This window comes from Carassius auratus, chromosome 42 (assembly GCF_003368295.1).
Source record: "Carassius auratus strain Wakin chromosome 42, ASM336829v1, whole genome shotgun sequence".
Classification (NCBI taxonomy): domain Eukaryota; kingdom Metazoa; phylum Chordata; class Actinopteri; order Cypriniformes; family Cyprinidae; genus Carassius; species Carassius auratus.
In genome coordinates, this window is record NC_039284.1 from 4,978,878 (window position 1) to 4,995,841 (window position 16,964).

At 36.6% G+C, this 16,964-nt stretch overlaps 1 pseudogene; it reads right to left on the minus strand.

Annotated features, from left to right (window-relative positions):
* Positions 1 to 192: 192 nt before the first annotated feature.
* Positions 193 to 16,964, minus strand: part of LOC113060460 (E3 ubiquitin-protein ligase UBR1-like) — a 32,766-nt pseudogene continuing 15,994 nt past the window's right edge.

Below are 16,964 nucleotides of genomic sequence, written 5' to 3' on the forward strand. Positions count from 1 at the left end.
AGTAATGCAATTATTTGAACTTTTACACGTTATTTATATATATATATATATATATATATATATATATATATATATATATATATATATATATATATATATATATATATATATATATATATATATATATTATATATATTAATATATATTATATATATATATAAGTGGCTCTCTGACATCAAACATCCGAACTCTATTGCAATGAGCTGGTGTGAACAGTGAACTTTACCCAAGCTGAGGGTCTGTTTCTCCATAGTCATCAAGGTAAGGTGCTGGATGAGGACTGCCCCGTGTCTTACTGGCCATCAAGATGATCTCACACTCTCGAACCCTGTTCAGAAAGACACAAAAAAGATTGTTATTATCAGTAGTAACCTGTTTTTATTTATTTACATCACCCTACACTACACTGTGTGCACAATTATTAGGCAAGTTGTATTTTTGATGATTAATTTTGTTATAGTGCAACTACAGTGCTCTTGGTCAATCCAAAATGTTAACAAACCCTCAAACCTGAACTTTTAAGTAGTAAAAGTGAAGTTTGAAGTTTTCTTAAGAGAATATCTACATGTACACCGTTATTAGGCAACTATTAGGGTGCAGAATTATTATGCAACTAAATGAAAAACAATTTTCCCATCGCACTTTTACTTTTATTTTCACCTGTTAAACTGAGAATAATAAAAACTCAATTTACAAATGAACATTTCTGAAAAGAAAACCTCAGTGACCAATATAGCTTCACCCTTCTTTTCGAAAAAGTCACAAGCCTTCCATTCACCGAGTCGGTCAGTTCCTTGATCTGGTCAGAATCAACCACATCCTCCAGACACTGTTCAGAGAGGTGTACGGTTTTACCTTCACTGTAAATGTCATGCTTAAGGACCCAAAAGTTCTCAATAGGGTTTAAGTCAGGTGAAGAAGGGGGCCATGTCATTAGTTTTTCATATTTTAGGCCTTTACTGGCCAGCCACGCAGTGGAGCACTCTGATGCATGTGATGGAGAATAAAATGATAATATGTTAAAAATTACTTGCCTAATAAATGTGCACACAGTGTAATAGCCTTATTCTACAAATGTCTGTGTCTGAAATCGCATACTCGACTTCATTTGAATAAATAATTATGTCACCACCGCTAAAAATGTATGTTCTATATAATACGAATGCAATCTAGACATACATCTGTCATGTTGTCATTGTCAGTCGTGTCACTTCACGGCTATTCACAAATCCTCTCCTCTGGCATCTTGTGATAATGAAGTGTGCACTGGATGTGACACTTCAGAATCTCATCGGAAATAGTAGCTGGTTGTCTTATCTTCCTCTCACCTGAGAAACATTCCCACTCCAGCCCCGCAGATGGCGGCGTGAGCCGTGCACGCTCCCACTTCCTCCCCGTTCAGCTGCTGCTGACAGCAGGGGCTCTGCGCACACAGCGTGACCCCGCACTGCAGACACAGAGTCGGGTGCTTTCGCTCGTCGTCTGATGAGTTTGGGCATCTACAGGCGAAGAGAGAAAGTCACATTCAATTCTCGAAATGGACATTATAGGAAATCTTTATTAAAAGTACTTACTTAAAGTGACTAGCTTGGTTGAGCAACACACTATAGTCCTCTGGAAGATCTATCAGCCTGTTTCTCTTACGAGGATACCTGACCAACAAGTGGGAAATTCAGTTCAATTGTTGTTGAAATAAAGGGGAAGTGAGCTTACTATGAAACAGAGCAGAAATTAAGTGTCATCTAACCTGATGATTTGGCTTTCATCTTTGAGGGCTTTGGATATGGCTGAGTTCCCACACCACCTGACACACAGAAACAAATATTATTAGCAACAACTAGGCCTGTCGCGATAGTCGATAAATCAATTAATCGCACAAAAAAAAAAAAAAAAAAGCTTGATAATTTTTCTGGCCACGAAAATTTCTTTTTTCAAATTTTATATTTTTTTTTTTACATGTCATGATGTGGGGTTAGTCTGGAGTGCAGCCTGTGGAGTCTGTTGGTGTATAGTTGCATGTGTCAATGCACCCAGTGAGTTACACACACACACACACACACGCGTGCGCTCGGGCAGTTGCGCTCCTGAGGCATCTGTCGTTGCTCAGCAACCATCAGCTGCGATCTCAGTTACAACAAGGAAATTTCAGTAATGGATTTCCACCACCAAAAAACCCTTGCTGTAACTCTTTTACAAGATCTATTTTCGAAGTAAAAAAAAAAAGTGTTTGGGTGCATCACATTTTTCAAAAACAATGGGGAATTTCACTCGAAGGAAGCTGATTGAGTTGGACCTGGTGCGCTTGCGTCATTCTGAAAAGCGGATATGTTTTTTAACTCAATGCGGTGCAGACGGGCCTGAAAAAAAAAAAAAAAAACGAGCGCATCGCATTTCTTCCATTGTGAGCGCGCATACCGCATTTGAAATAACGAACTTGAGCACAAAAAAAAGACGTGATATGTGAACGGCTCCTTCATCGGTCAAAATGTTTACTTTCGGTTAACGGTTAAACGTCAATATGAGCATCCCTAACTGGCATATAAACATAATATAACATACAAAATTAATTAATTTTAAGGCACACAAAGTCAACATGTTGGTATTTCTTGCTCTGAATCTGCCATAAAATTAAATAAAAGTTTGTTTATCTTTGAAAAGGTGTAGCCTACCTGCGTTATTATGCCATTATCATTATATTTGTTGAAAACTGGTCTTAGAACAATATTATCATTTATGCGATAATTTCTTGGAGAATTTACCGTCCAGCTAAATTTGTTATCATGACAGCCCTAGCCACAACATATTAATATTCATGAAAATAGATTTACATATTTAATAATAATAAATACCTAACTACTAATAATAATGATAATTATTTATAATTGTTTATTGATTCATTGTAATGAAATTGTAGCCATTTACTGATAAATCCTTCTTCTAAACTGAACCAATACTGTAGCTTATTTTGTTTCGTTTATGTGTGAATTATGTATAATTATGGAATTTGAAATCCAAAAATACATTTTCTTAAGGATGATCTTTTTTTTATAACAACATGTATAATAATACATATAATTTTTAAGTTTAATTTAAAATATTATTGTTTTATTATAAATAAAATTACAATACATTATTATTAACAACAATTATTATAATATAATAGTTATAAGTAATATCATATTTATATTAAATAGTATAATGTAAATAATTAAACAACAAAAAATATTATAATATTATTAGTATAAGCTAAACAAGAAAAATTAAACTGCAGCAAAATAATATAATATAATGATTGTTATTAATAATTATAAACAACAACTATACAGCAACAGCAATATTATGTTTTGCTTATTATTTATTTAGTTATATACTTATTATTACTATTGCTTATTATTATACCAAGTAATAAAGTTTGTTAGTACAACTGCAGGGTTTTTCCTACATTGAAAATCTTTTGGCGGCCGCCAAAACTATTTTTTGTCCCGCCAAAGCCTAATTTGATCTGTAACTGGGTTTTGTGAGTGAAGCTGGCTACTGACGGAGTGCGGAGAGAACAGCACAGCACCCCGCCCCCCGCTCGCGCATTCTCTGTCCCCAGTTCTGTTTTTGCTCTCTCCCCCGCATCAAAATCTACTCATCCTAAAGTCAGAAGGCCGAATCCATGTTTCACGTGGTGCAATCGGAAAATATTTTTGGCTGAATTACTGCTGGGTGTGAATTGCAGTCAAAAAAAGTTGCCTTATCTTCTCTTACAACTTGTGACAAGCATTCCGCACCTGCAGCTGAGATAACTTTAATAAACGCAAAAAATAATGAAATGAGAAAGTAAGTGTGCTTACCCCCATTTAGCAAGAGTGTTTAGTAAAATTTAGCCTTAATAATCCTCAGTATGTATAGGCCTAAGACAATGTGCAGTTAATTACCTATAAAACCATTTAGTTTAAAGTTAGACTGGAGTGAGATGAAACTAGATCAAAGCACAAAGAAAGCGGTTGCTAGCTAGCTGCTAATTTTATTAAACTTTATATGGCAAAAATAAACACTTTTACACCTTTTAACGCTACGTTTTCAATTGATATGATTATACTAAAATAATTATCAGGTCTATCAAAAAATGATTTTACATTTCTAAACTATGAAAGCCAGCAGGCATAATAATGCCCTTTTTTTTGGAATGAGGGCAATAAAAGGATGACAATAATCATTTTTTCATGAATAAATAGGATAAAAAAAACTATTGCTTTTATTTATTTTATTTTTAAACCGAACCATTCGGTTCACCACACACGCTGGGACCGCGGTTCACTTTAAATTTGACAAAGCATCTATAATATGGTTTGCTATAAATAGCACGTAAAACAAACTGGCTTCAACTAATATATTTTTATGTTGATGGATCCGGATTCTGGATTCCCAGACATTACAACAATATGAGAAAAAAAAAAAACTAGAAACAAAAAACCCTGGATTCACTCTTGATCAATGTGAATTACTGCTGGAATATGAGCAGTCATCTATTCCATAATCACCTGGGTGCTGACAGCGCGCGAGCACAAATGAGATCTGAACAGCACACGTTAATATGTGTTTAAACTGAACTCATTTAAGCTTTGTCAGTTTAAACATTTAAGAGTCAAAGGACGCAAGCTCGTACGCGCAGTGAGAAGATTTGTGAATGCGCGTAAACCCGCCCCTAAGAACGCGCGCAAATATAAAATCTCTCTGAAGTAGCTATTGCGTTTAAATGGACAAATTCACACAAAAAATTATGTCAAAATGCCCGTCTTGGTAAGTATCCTACAGCAGACATAGCCGGCTGAACATATGCCTGTTGTATCAGTGCATTCTCTTAAAGTGACAGTCTTTATATTAATCGAAATGCAACAACAAAGAAATCACTCACTGCTCTTGATTAAAAAGCTTTTATAACTTTGACAAAGAACAATCTTTAATTTATACAGTCCAATATGCAATGCTGTTTTACATTTGATTACTTTATTCAATTTCTTTACCTAAAAACTTATGCTAGAGAAAAAAAAAATGTAAACCACTGTTTGTATCTTTACGCTATTGTATTTATTTGTGTTGTTGCTTGTAGTTGAATTTTTCATATTTTTTTATTAAAAAGTATAGTTTTGCCATAAACATAGCACATACTGAACTGTACCGAAAACCGTGACTCTAAAACCGCGAAACAAACCGAACCGTGAAAAAGTTGAAACGTGCCACCCCTAGATTCTTTGTATTTATTTTAAATGTAACATTTATTGTCAATATTGGGGTTGTGGATCATGTGGGTACTAGGGTACTCTTTGCTGTGTGTGGATGACCATGGCGTTCAGCCACCACCGAAGACCAATTCTGACCCAGGAAAAACCCTGAACTGTAGTGGATACTGTAAAAGGTCAGACATTATCTGATTTGTACCTCTTTATTAAGGTGATTCCAACATCCCTGTGCTCCTGAAACAGTTGAAACAGGTTGGAGGGCAAGGACAGGTAACTACACAGCAGAGGCAGCTGACTTTCAGGTGATTCTGCATAGAATAATTACGGTTAATAACTTAAATGTATATGCAAACAGTACTGTGCAGCCTGTTGCTGTGTGTACAGTGACAGAAAATTAAATACACATACACATATACTTGGCATTTTTCTGTATACGACAGAGAAAATAGCCTGGATAATAGTACTTATTACAATTTAAAAGTACTTGTGATATTATTAGTCATTTGAACCTACAACCATTTGATTATTCAAAAGTTTTTATGTAATTGCAGTGGCATGTCTAATTATAACCAGTGCTTGACAATGATAATTTTTTTAAATCGTGATCAACAGTATGATTGTCTGCGATTAATCTCAATTAATCGCATTGTTATGCACAAAACTAATAATACATTCAAAAGTAGTGTATTGTGGACTTTTTTTTTAAAAGTACTGCTATATGAACAAAAGTGCAATGAAATTAGTTTTGCAAACACTTTAAACAAAAAAGGTGCTTTTTTATAGCAGTATTCCTTTCACAAAGTAGCAGTTAAAATATTTCTTGTAAATCTTAACATAACATTAATCTAATTAAATATAAAACAAGCAATTTGTCACTGCCAGGACATTAATGTTTTTATAGAAAACATTTTATAGTTTGTTATAGAAAAAGAAGTTATGCTCAGTCCAGAGCCTTGATCATAACATTATAACAGGCATTTTCTGAGTAGAGATAAGTCGCACTGGAATATAAGTCGCATTTATTTAGAACCAAGAACCAAGAGAAAACATTACCGTCTACAGCTGCGAGAGGGCGCTCTATGTCTTCAGTGTAGACTACAGGAGCACTGAGCAGCATAGAGCGCCCTCTCGCTGCTGTAGACGGTAATGTTTTCTCTTGGTTCATTTCTCTTGGTTCATGTCAAATTCATTTTCATAAATAAGTCGCACCTGAATGTAAGTCGCAGGACCAGCCAAACTATGAAAAGAAGTGTGACTTATAGTCCGTAAAATACGGTAATCAATTAATGTGTTAACTTGCCCAGACCTAATTATAACATATGAAGTGTAACGACCTGCAGTACCGGACAGCTCCTCTGGAGGGGGCACTCCTGTAAGGCAATTAAAGAACAGTGCAGCACAGCGCAGGAAGGGAAGAACACCTCTCTTTACACTCTCTACACTGAAACCAGACACACCAGCTCTCAACCTAAGAAAAGAGAGAGAGAGATGATGAGAGACCACGAGAAAGAAACAGGAAGTCTTTCCCTATATGACAAGCATATGAACTCACCCATCTGTGTGTTGAGACATAATAGAGAAGATTTCAGCTGCAGCATGGGCCTCATCGCCCTCCTCTGGCCCTCTTATTACAGCACAATCTACACATAATATTACTGAAAATAAGTGTTGTGCAGAAAATGTTATTCTTCAGTGTCAAGTTTGCATCTATGGCAGTGTGCATTTACCGTGTGAAGCCAGCAGGACCTGCAGCATGTGTCCCATAGTGACCAGGTGCAGTAGGTAGAGGTGATTGAACGCTGTGCTGACTGCTGAAGGCTGCAGGTCTACAGCCTCTTCCTGATATAATGCTGGGATGGACAGAATCAGCCCCACCTGAGCGGAACAAAACACATACAGTCCGACTGATTAGAAACTGATGAGGAATGTTCAACCAACTTGCCATTAACTTAACTAGCAGCTTGAAGTCTATGTGCACAAAACAGCATTTGAAGATGTGTGTTCTGGGTGACCCGAAGCAAAAAAAAAAAAAAAAAAGCCATTCTGTTTTCTAGAAATGGTTTGGGTTCAGTGCAACAAATTATACAGATTTATTTGATTACCGTATTTTCCTGACTATAAGTCACACTTTTTTTCATAGTTTGGCTGGTGCTGCGACTTATAGTCAGGTGCGACTTATTTATCAAAATTAATTTGACATGAACCAAGTCAACTGAACCAAGAGAAAACATTACTGTCTCCAGCCGCGAGAGGGCGCTCTCATGGCTGTAGACGGTAATGTTTTCTCTTGGTTCTAAATAAATGCAACTTATAGTCCAGTGCGACTTATGTTTTTTTTCTCATCATGACGTATTTTTGGACTGATGTAACTTATACTCAGGTGCGACTTACAGTCCAAAAAATATGGTAGATAGATTGATTAATGCTTATTAAAAATAAATGAGCCTTTCAGCAAGCAGATGGTTTGATTTATTCTTATAAATAATAAAAGTGATTTAAGTTCCCCTATTTTGCTATTAGAAGTATAGCTTTTTTTATGCAGTGTAATGTAGCTTTATGTGAATGTTAAAATTAAAACTGCAAAGTTGTAAAGCCGAAAGTGCACAATAAATTAAGTTATTGTCTTCCAAAAGAATCGTCTCTGAACAGCATATATGAGTGACCAGTAATTTGAATCTAACGGTTACATGTCACGGAGTAACACATCTGCATAATGCCCGCATAATGCCCCCACCCTCAAACATCGTAGCTTTGTGTGATTGACATTATGTCTTGAAGACGCTGTGTCTTACGCTGTGAAAGTGAATTCATTTTATTTATTTTCACTACCGAAAGATTGGGCTACAAAGAATCAGTGGTTAATAGTGATGGGTATCGAAAACCGGTTCCATTTTAGAACCGAAATGTCAAAATTCAAAGAACCGGGTATTCGATAAGACGCGTGCATTTCGATTCTGCTTTTTCTGAAATTTCAATTTGATTAAAAACGATTAAGTGCAGGAACGGAAAGAATTTGTGCCCTGTTTGTATACAGTCCGTTCCTTGTATTTCTACTTTAGAAAATATTGTTCCGTGTCGAAACTGACTTGTTTCATACTTGTCGACCAATATACCAATATAGAAAACTACATCAGTATATCATCATAAACACAGCCGTTTTTGTCTTACGTGAACGTAAACAGATGAGAAAGAAAACACACATGTAAAGTATTTTTGCTTAAAGAGACAACAGCCTAATAAACACACTGCCTGTCATTATTGTTAATCAAAGAACAAAAGAAAACCATTCACTGATCTTGACGGAATATATTTAATTGATTAATCTTTATTTTTATTTATAAAAAGAAAATTGTGCAGTGTTTTTAAACTTAATTACAGTTTCTGTACCTGAAATTTTGTTTAGTTTATGATATTGCTAATTGATTTGTTTGTTTCCGATCTTATTACTGACTGTTTATTTGTCTTTAACACTATAATATTTGAAATTTATATTAATCTATTTGTTTTTGCTATGGTATCTTTTAAAGCATAGGCAAAATTCCTATTGCAGTGTTTTGTAGGCTGCTGATTTTTGCTCATTATTCAGCTGCCTTGTAAAAAGACAATACATATTTGACATCCAAATGTTGGATTTAATTTGTTTTTAATCTTATTGGAATCGAAACTAGGAATCGATAAGAATCGGATAAGCAGAATCGGAATCGATAAAATTCAAACGATACCCAACCCTAGTGGTTAATGTTAATGTTTCCCACTGAACCACAGCAGTACAACCCCAATCTTTTTTTTTTTTATGTTCCAGTCATTTCACTGATGACCACTTCTATTATCTTATGGAATTCAATGCAGGATTCTCTAATCGCTTGCTTGTTAAAGACGGCTCAGTACCCTGATTATCTGGACCAGCTGGCTCCATTGAATCGCAACCTGTACGTAAGATAAATAATAAATGTTTAGATTTTCTATTGAGCGTTTAAAATATGGAACTATGGCAATGTGTGTATCGCTTCAGACACGTGCAGTACGTGGTACACCCATCACAACAGACTGAGCCATCTGACCAATCAGAGCACAAGTATGCTCACGGAAAGGAGGGGTTTAGAGAATGAAACTTATAACTGCTTAAAACTAATCATTTAAGAATTGTTGGAAAATGAGGTGATATTATATGCATATTTTCAAAAAACTATAGCGTTTTTTTGACCTTGCATGCTTGTAAACCTATTGTAGGAGAATGTGTGTTCACTGCTTTGTGTGTGCACTTTGAATGGGTTATATGCAGAGCACGAATTCTGAGTATGGGTCACCATACTTTGCTGTATGTCACGTCACTTTCACACACACACACACAAGATCTTGTTATCCCTATCTATCTATCACCAATATTTATTTATCAACACTCACCAGTAGATGAAAGAAGTCCACTTCTAATATTGATGGTGCATTTACTACAGTAGGAACAGGTACCAGGACTAGAAAGAGACAGAATTACTGCATGAACAAAACCACCAAACTTATCAATCCTCGCCTAAACGTGACATACCTGCTAACATATCAGCAAAATGCTTCTGTATGACTGCTTTTCTGCTCTTCAGCCTCTGAAAAGCTGAAAACTGCACTAACGCTTTGAGTCCAGAGAGCTGAAGAAGAAAATGATTTTAGAAATCAATCCCACATTAACTGGTGAGCACGATGATCTATATAAGCAGAGCCAAACCAGACCTGTCTGTTTTGGAGAGATCCAAAAAGAGCCTTTCCTTCTTCCTGTAACATACTTTCTAGAGAAAGAGAAAAAAAAAAATCAGATGAGGCAACACAAAATTACCAGACTGACATTGTTCACAAAGCACCAAAATACAGTTCTGCGGTTTAAACAAATTATGCAATACAGGACAATTTGAAAGACACTTATAGGTAAATATGGGTGATGATACTTAACACTGACGGTGTGAACATATCCACCATCTCAAAGTGCTTTACAGATAACAGTGCATGACAATGAGCAATTCATAGGAGGAGAGCATTACCGATGGCCTGGATGGTGTAGGCACACGTGTTCCAGGACATGACAGGCACGTATGGGCACAGGTCATTGGGAGCGGTCTGCAATCCCACCTGTGCACGGTGGTCGCACAGACCCCCAACATCTCTGTGATACTCCGAGAGAACTTCGGCCTAATCCCAGATGTTACATCAGATCCAGAAATAACATGAAGGTTAAAACAGGATTTAAAAAAAAGCTAATCTCTCTCTGTGTGTGTGTTTTATATATATATATTATATATATATATATATATATATATATATATATATATATATATTTATAAGCATATTGCTCACTATAGAACCAGAAGAACATATTTTAGAAACTCACGGCTCTTGAACTCCAAAACTGAGAATGGATCTGAAATCAGCTTGACTCTCATCAAAAAGTATCATTGTTTCCTCTGCTGCTTCCTTACAGTTTTTGTCTGAAATCACACACACACACACACACAAATTAAAGAGAGCATATCTTAATGATATTAAGATTGAAAAGACAGATTCAGGAGGCACAAATCAGTTTAGACTCTCACCTGTTTCCCATGTACCTCTCAGCCCTCTGATTCGAGAAGACATGATCTGAACCCAGCGCTCCAGAGTGAGATGCTGACCAACTAATTCGGCACTCTCACTGACAAAATTAAATAAAGAAAGAAAGAAAAAAAGAAAATAAAGAAATGAGATTTAACTTTTTCCAACGTAAACACCTGAAGAAGAACATTAGTAATGGTGCCATACTAGTTGAGCTTGCTGGGCTCCACAGGGATCAGAGGGATGACCGTGTTACAGAGGGACTTGCAGAGTGGACACATGTACTCGCCGTTCTCCAGGTCTATGATCAGGTCTGCATGCAGCCGATTCCGAGTGGTGTTCTGCACAGCTTCAAAGTACCTACAGACATACCAAAAAGACAGATTCGTTTGCTATAAGAATTCCAAATGGTGATTTTAAGTGGTCATGAAATTTGTAAGGCAGTAGATGTATAGTTTTTACAATGTAAATATTTAAGCACTAACTGACTTTTGCCAGCAGGTGGCGTGCATCACATGTCCACAGCTGCCAGTGTGTGTTCCCACTGCCAAATCTGGGGGCATGAACAAGGGATAACCGCCTACTGTTTTGCAAAAAAAGAAGAGAGGAAACTGATTCAGCGTCACAGTACCTAAGCATAATTCCTTTCAGTAATGCTTTAATCATAATAAATCGTCATAAGATATGCAAGGAATTTATACATTTTCTGTTTATCATCATAATTAAGGTACTTGAGTGGTAAAATAAGGCATCATTTGCCTTCAGGGGAGAGTGTCTTTCCACGGTCCTGGGTGAGAACAGTAGATCTCTGCACACATGCTGTGAGGACCATGGCTGGTGCCTGAGCCTGAACTTCCTGCTCCTCCTGACACAGGATGCAGATCTGAGCCCCCCAGTCTGTGGAACAAACGCCCTGCTGAGGCCCCACAGCCACTCTGCTCTCATCCACATCCAAGCTGCACACACACACACACACCGGGACGTCCTTTAGACATACAGACATTTGAAGGGTGTTCTCAGAAATTATATTACTGTAAATGCCTGAGATATTCAGTCTTTGATGGACAAAAGAACAAAACAATAAAATCTTGGAAAAACTGAAAGAAAAGACAGTCACATGAGGTAAATACAGGTAATAATAAAAATAAGTTTTTTTTAAAGGCATACAACTGTGTAAAAAAAAAAAAAAAAAGGTAAAAAGCAAAAGAAAGAATACTTGATAACTGGTAAAAACAAATAAACAGGGAAAAGGGTGATGGTAAGAAGCATAAGGAAGCAAAGCAAGAAAGAAAAAGGACCACAACAATGAAAAGGTCTAGAAGTAAAGCTCAAAATTGAAAGAAAATTTAAGAAAATGTGAGAAACTGAAAAAAAATACGAACTGATTTATATTAGAACAAAAAAATAGTAAATAAAAGTGACAGTACAATAATGAATAAATGCAACAAATACATAAATAAATATGTGAAGTGCAAAAGAATAAAAAGCAGAGAAAAGGTTAAAGAAACTAAAAACAAAAGAGTCCCAAAGTCACAAAAAGAAAGAAAAGTAAAAAGCGAAAGACAGAAAGAGACCTCTCCACAGAAGCGGCGGTGTCGCTCTGACTCGAGCTCTCAGGCACGTTGTCATAAAGCATCTTGTTGGACTCGATGAAGTTCTTCTGCATGGCCGACATCTGAGCCATGATCTTCTGTCTGTGGGCTTTAGCAGCCTCAGCCTTCCTCTTCCGCTCGGCTTTCTCCTTATCCTGAACACACCTGTGCAGACACCACACACTTGAAGCACCTCAAAGACACGGAAGCATTATGAAGGAGAACAGCATTACCTCCTCCATCTTGCTGTGATCCACAGAAAATGAAGTTACCGGACCAGATTTCTCACGAAGACACTTCACCACCTCAAACATCTTGCAGGAGAGACATATAGATCTTAAAATATCCAATCCACAAATCAAACAATCAAATAAACATCAAATCATCCCTTCATACCTGTAAGTTCCATGTGATCATGTCATTCTGAGCTTTCAGAGAAGGTAAAGACTTTTATTTTGGTCAGGAAGTGGAACAAAGATTTGCCATGTTCAGAACCAGTTTCTGAAAATACAAACATATCTGTATGAAGCATGAATAGTAGGGCTGTGTGAAATATCAAAATAAAATAAAAACTGTGATATGGCTTAGTGCAAAAGCTGCAATTAAACTTAAATATATGATTCAGAGCCAATACAGTTGAATTGCAAAAACACTTAAATGTTAATGAATTAACTAATTGTAGTTACAAGATTTATTCTGCTTTGTCAACATCAATAAATACTAATCCTGCTTATTGTTATTTCATGTTAGCTTAGGTCAAACAAATAATATTGACAGATACAACTATTGGCCCGGTTTCATAAACATGGATTAGCCTAAACCAGGATTAAGCCATAGTTTAATTAGGAAATTTAAGTTATTTTTATAAACATGCCTTAGAAAAAAACATTACTGGTGTTCATCTTGGAACAAAACAAGGCACTGATGTTTTAAGATCAGTCAGTGCAAGTTTCTGTCAGTTGAAACAGTTCAGATTTACATTTTAGTCTAGGACTAGGCTTGAAACCTTGTCAGCGAATCCGGGGGATAATTTAAAAACAAAATTAGTAAATATTTGAACTTTACATCAACTAAGAATGATTAATGATTTAGAAGCATTTTTCCATTGCAAGTAAATGCTAATTAATTTAGTTAACTAATGTAAACAAATGAAAACTTATTGTAAAAATGTTACTATAATGGTATTATTGTAATTAATTAAAAAAATGTTATGCTGTTATCTATCTATCTATCTATCTATCTATCTATCTATCTATCTATCTATCTATCTATCTATCAAGAGGGAGAGAGTGAGAGAGAGAGCAGAATTATTCATAAAGAATGTAATTACAAATTATTTACCAAATGAAAACGTTATTAGACCTGGTAAATTATTCAACAATTAAAGAATGTGTAGCAAGCATCAAGTAAACCAAGATGTTAGTAAAGCACAAACCCTGCACCCCAATCAATCTGAACAACAAACAACAGAAAAATAAAATAAAAAATACTTGGAGGAAGAGCAAAGACAAAGGTAAAAAGAAAGAAACAGGAATGAGAGAAAAGGGGAGGAGGATAAGTAAACACAATGAAGATAAAAAGATAACACACTGAAAGTAAAAGAAACCAATAAATTGAAAAAGTGAGAATGAAAGAACAAAAAGCTACCCTAAAAAGAAAGAAAAGTATATTAAAAATGTTCAACGAGAAGCTGAAGTCCAGTGGGTGACATAGGAGGAAAGGCGTAAGATAAGCTCCGGTGAAAATATGCTAGTCTCGTGAGAAACAAGTTTTGTTTACAGCAAAAGAAAACCAGTGTCTCTCTGGTTATATATCGAAATCTTGTCATTTTTCTTTACAAATTCTCATTTTCTTACTAATTCATGACTGGTGTTTTGTTTTTGCTCTCCCCTCCGCGCTTCCACGTTCATCAACATGTTTGCCAAAGTCTTACGTCAGCCACTGGACGTCACTCTCTTCAGTGAACGCACCATATGACAGTTTGTGGAAGTTAAGAGATTAAGGTTTGATAAAGTTGTAAGTATGGATATTTTTCATACACAAATGCATCGCATCGCTTCAGAAGGCCTTTATTAACCCCCCGGAGCCATGTGGACTTCTTTTAGAATGGATGGGATGCCATTTTTTGGACTTCAAATTTTGGGCAACCATCCACTCTCATTATAAAGCATGGATTAGCCATTATTTAACATAACTCTGATTGTATTCGTCTGAAAGAAGAATGTCATATACACCTAGGATGGCTTGAGGGTGAGTAAATCATGGGGTTATTTTCATATTTGGGTGAACTGACCCTTTAAACGATGCTTGCATCTCAATGCCTTGTAGTTTCAGGGCTTGCATCAAGTGAGACAGAGTAAATTCACTCTGCGTTGGCTGAATACATTTACCAGCTTCTACAGATAAAACTTAGGCCTTTAAATTAAATCTAAAATATTTCAAAACATCTAATGCATTTTTACTTAATTATTCTACTATTGATAATTAGAAGCAGTTTAGAAGAAACAGTTGTGCAAAAGAATCTAAGAAGCAGTTGAGCAACAGAAGACAGCAGCTTGTAAGTGTTTTGCTTCTTTTCTTACGTTTTAACGTGCTGTCTTGCTAGGAACTTTACTTTGCTTACAGGGTTTACCGTGGTAAACGTGTGCTGAAGTCGCAATTGTAACAGGGCGAGTGTATTATTGGTTAGAATAACACGGCAGCCTGTGTGTGAAGACCATCGAGTGTAAAGTCCAGCGACTCTACCTGCGCGACTCCACTGAGCAAGGACACCGACAAGACACTTGAGTATTGCATTTTTTCCCCTTTACTTTTTGCACAGCATGTTCTCATCTCCTCGTTTTAGTCAACTGTACTCACTATGTGCTTTCAAAATCTCTTCCATTACTACTAACACTCATAAATCACACTCACACGTCGTCCCTGTGTCCTCTACCACTTCACTGCAGACTGGCAGTTCCAGAGACCAATTGGAAAAGAAAGTAAACAAAGCAGACTTTATTTCATCTATTGCTACTCAGCCAAGTCTCAACCTCATGGTCTTAACTGAGACCTGGATCAAATCCGAGGACACTGGCACTCCACTAATTTCACTTTTTTCCCCAGAAGTACTGGTCTGGTTATCTCAAATGAATGGAAATTGGACCCTTTACCTTCTCTAACAGGAAACTGTTAATTTGAATTACACACAAATTACTATTACCCCACCCTGTTAAAATCCAAGTTGTTGATCGTCCACCAGGTCAACTGGGTAACTTCTTGGAGGCGCTGGAGGAGCGTTACTCTCAAACTTCCCTGAGGACGGTACTCTGGTACTACTCGGTGACTTCAACATCCACCTAGAAAAACCCCAGGCTGCTGACTTCAACACTTCGCTTGCCTCATTTGATTTTAAGTGATTGTCTACTGCAAATCAGTGACAGCAGAAGGTCTGGGAAACTTGGTCGCTTTGAATAGCTAAGGACCGCCCAAGAGGCCATATGACTGACAGGTAAAGCAACCAATCACGTTTTGTTTTGTCCCGGGTCATGTATAGGGTTTTGGAAATGTCCCCACAATAACAGACTCCAAGATACAGACAAACTTTTGGGTGAATTTTAAAGAATCAATGTCATGAACTTTTTATTTGTATTTGTCATGCCAATGACTGCCAATTGCGTATAAAATACTGAATATGAACTGAAAATATGAACTTTTATAGTTCCCAACTCTTCACATTACACATGCCTCCTACTGTAAACCCCAACCTAAGCATACGGTATTCTGATAGACCTAGTAAAAAACATCCTGTTTTATGCAATATTTGTGGTGTGCTCTTTTTTTATGCTTAATGGTGTACTGAGCAGCATGGCTCAGACACAAACTAGAGTAACTGCCTTTGAAAGATTTAAAGCAGAACAACTACTGCAGTTAGGACACTGCCTTACAAGACAGCTGTCTATGTACGGATACAGAGTATCACGCTAGCTTTTGAGTTAATGATATACATATATAATGATATAATGATAATAAAGGGTGAGATCTTACTTTGAGCTTTCAGACTAAAGTCAAAAGTCACTTCCTCAGTACTGTTGCTTTCCAACTGCGTTTTTTCCTCCAGCAGAGCCTGTCCTACAAGGTGCAGTGCCTAAAGTCATACACGCACGTTAAAAAAATCATATCAAATAAGAACAATTTTGTTCTTAGAAATACAAATGCAATAAATATATAAAAAATTGCTACATTTATGTTAATGAAACAGAACAAGAACTAATGGAAATGGTGTGGGGCAGTAAGAGCCATACTCTCTGGATCATGGGTTCAGTCCATCGGCTGGAACAGTCCTCCACTGCTTTCTGGAAGATTCGCCTCAGAATATGGATGAAGATGTCACAGCAGAGCAGATACACTATGTTTGAGAATCCTGGACAGAAGGGAGGGGGCACTGGGGGACGCAGGGCTAAAATAGAGGAACAGCAGATATCACACCCTGTGCATCATCATTTTTTTCTGTCAAACATTCTTATTTACAGTTCAGAAAGTGGGCAGTTCTAGCCCTGGATTTTAATTGATCAAAACAGCATTCCAGTGC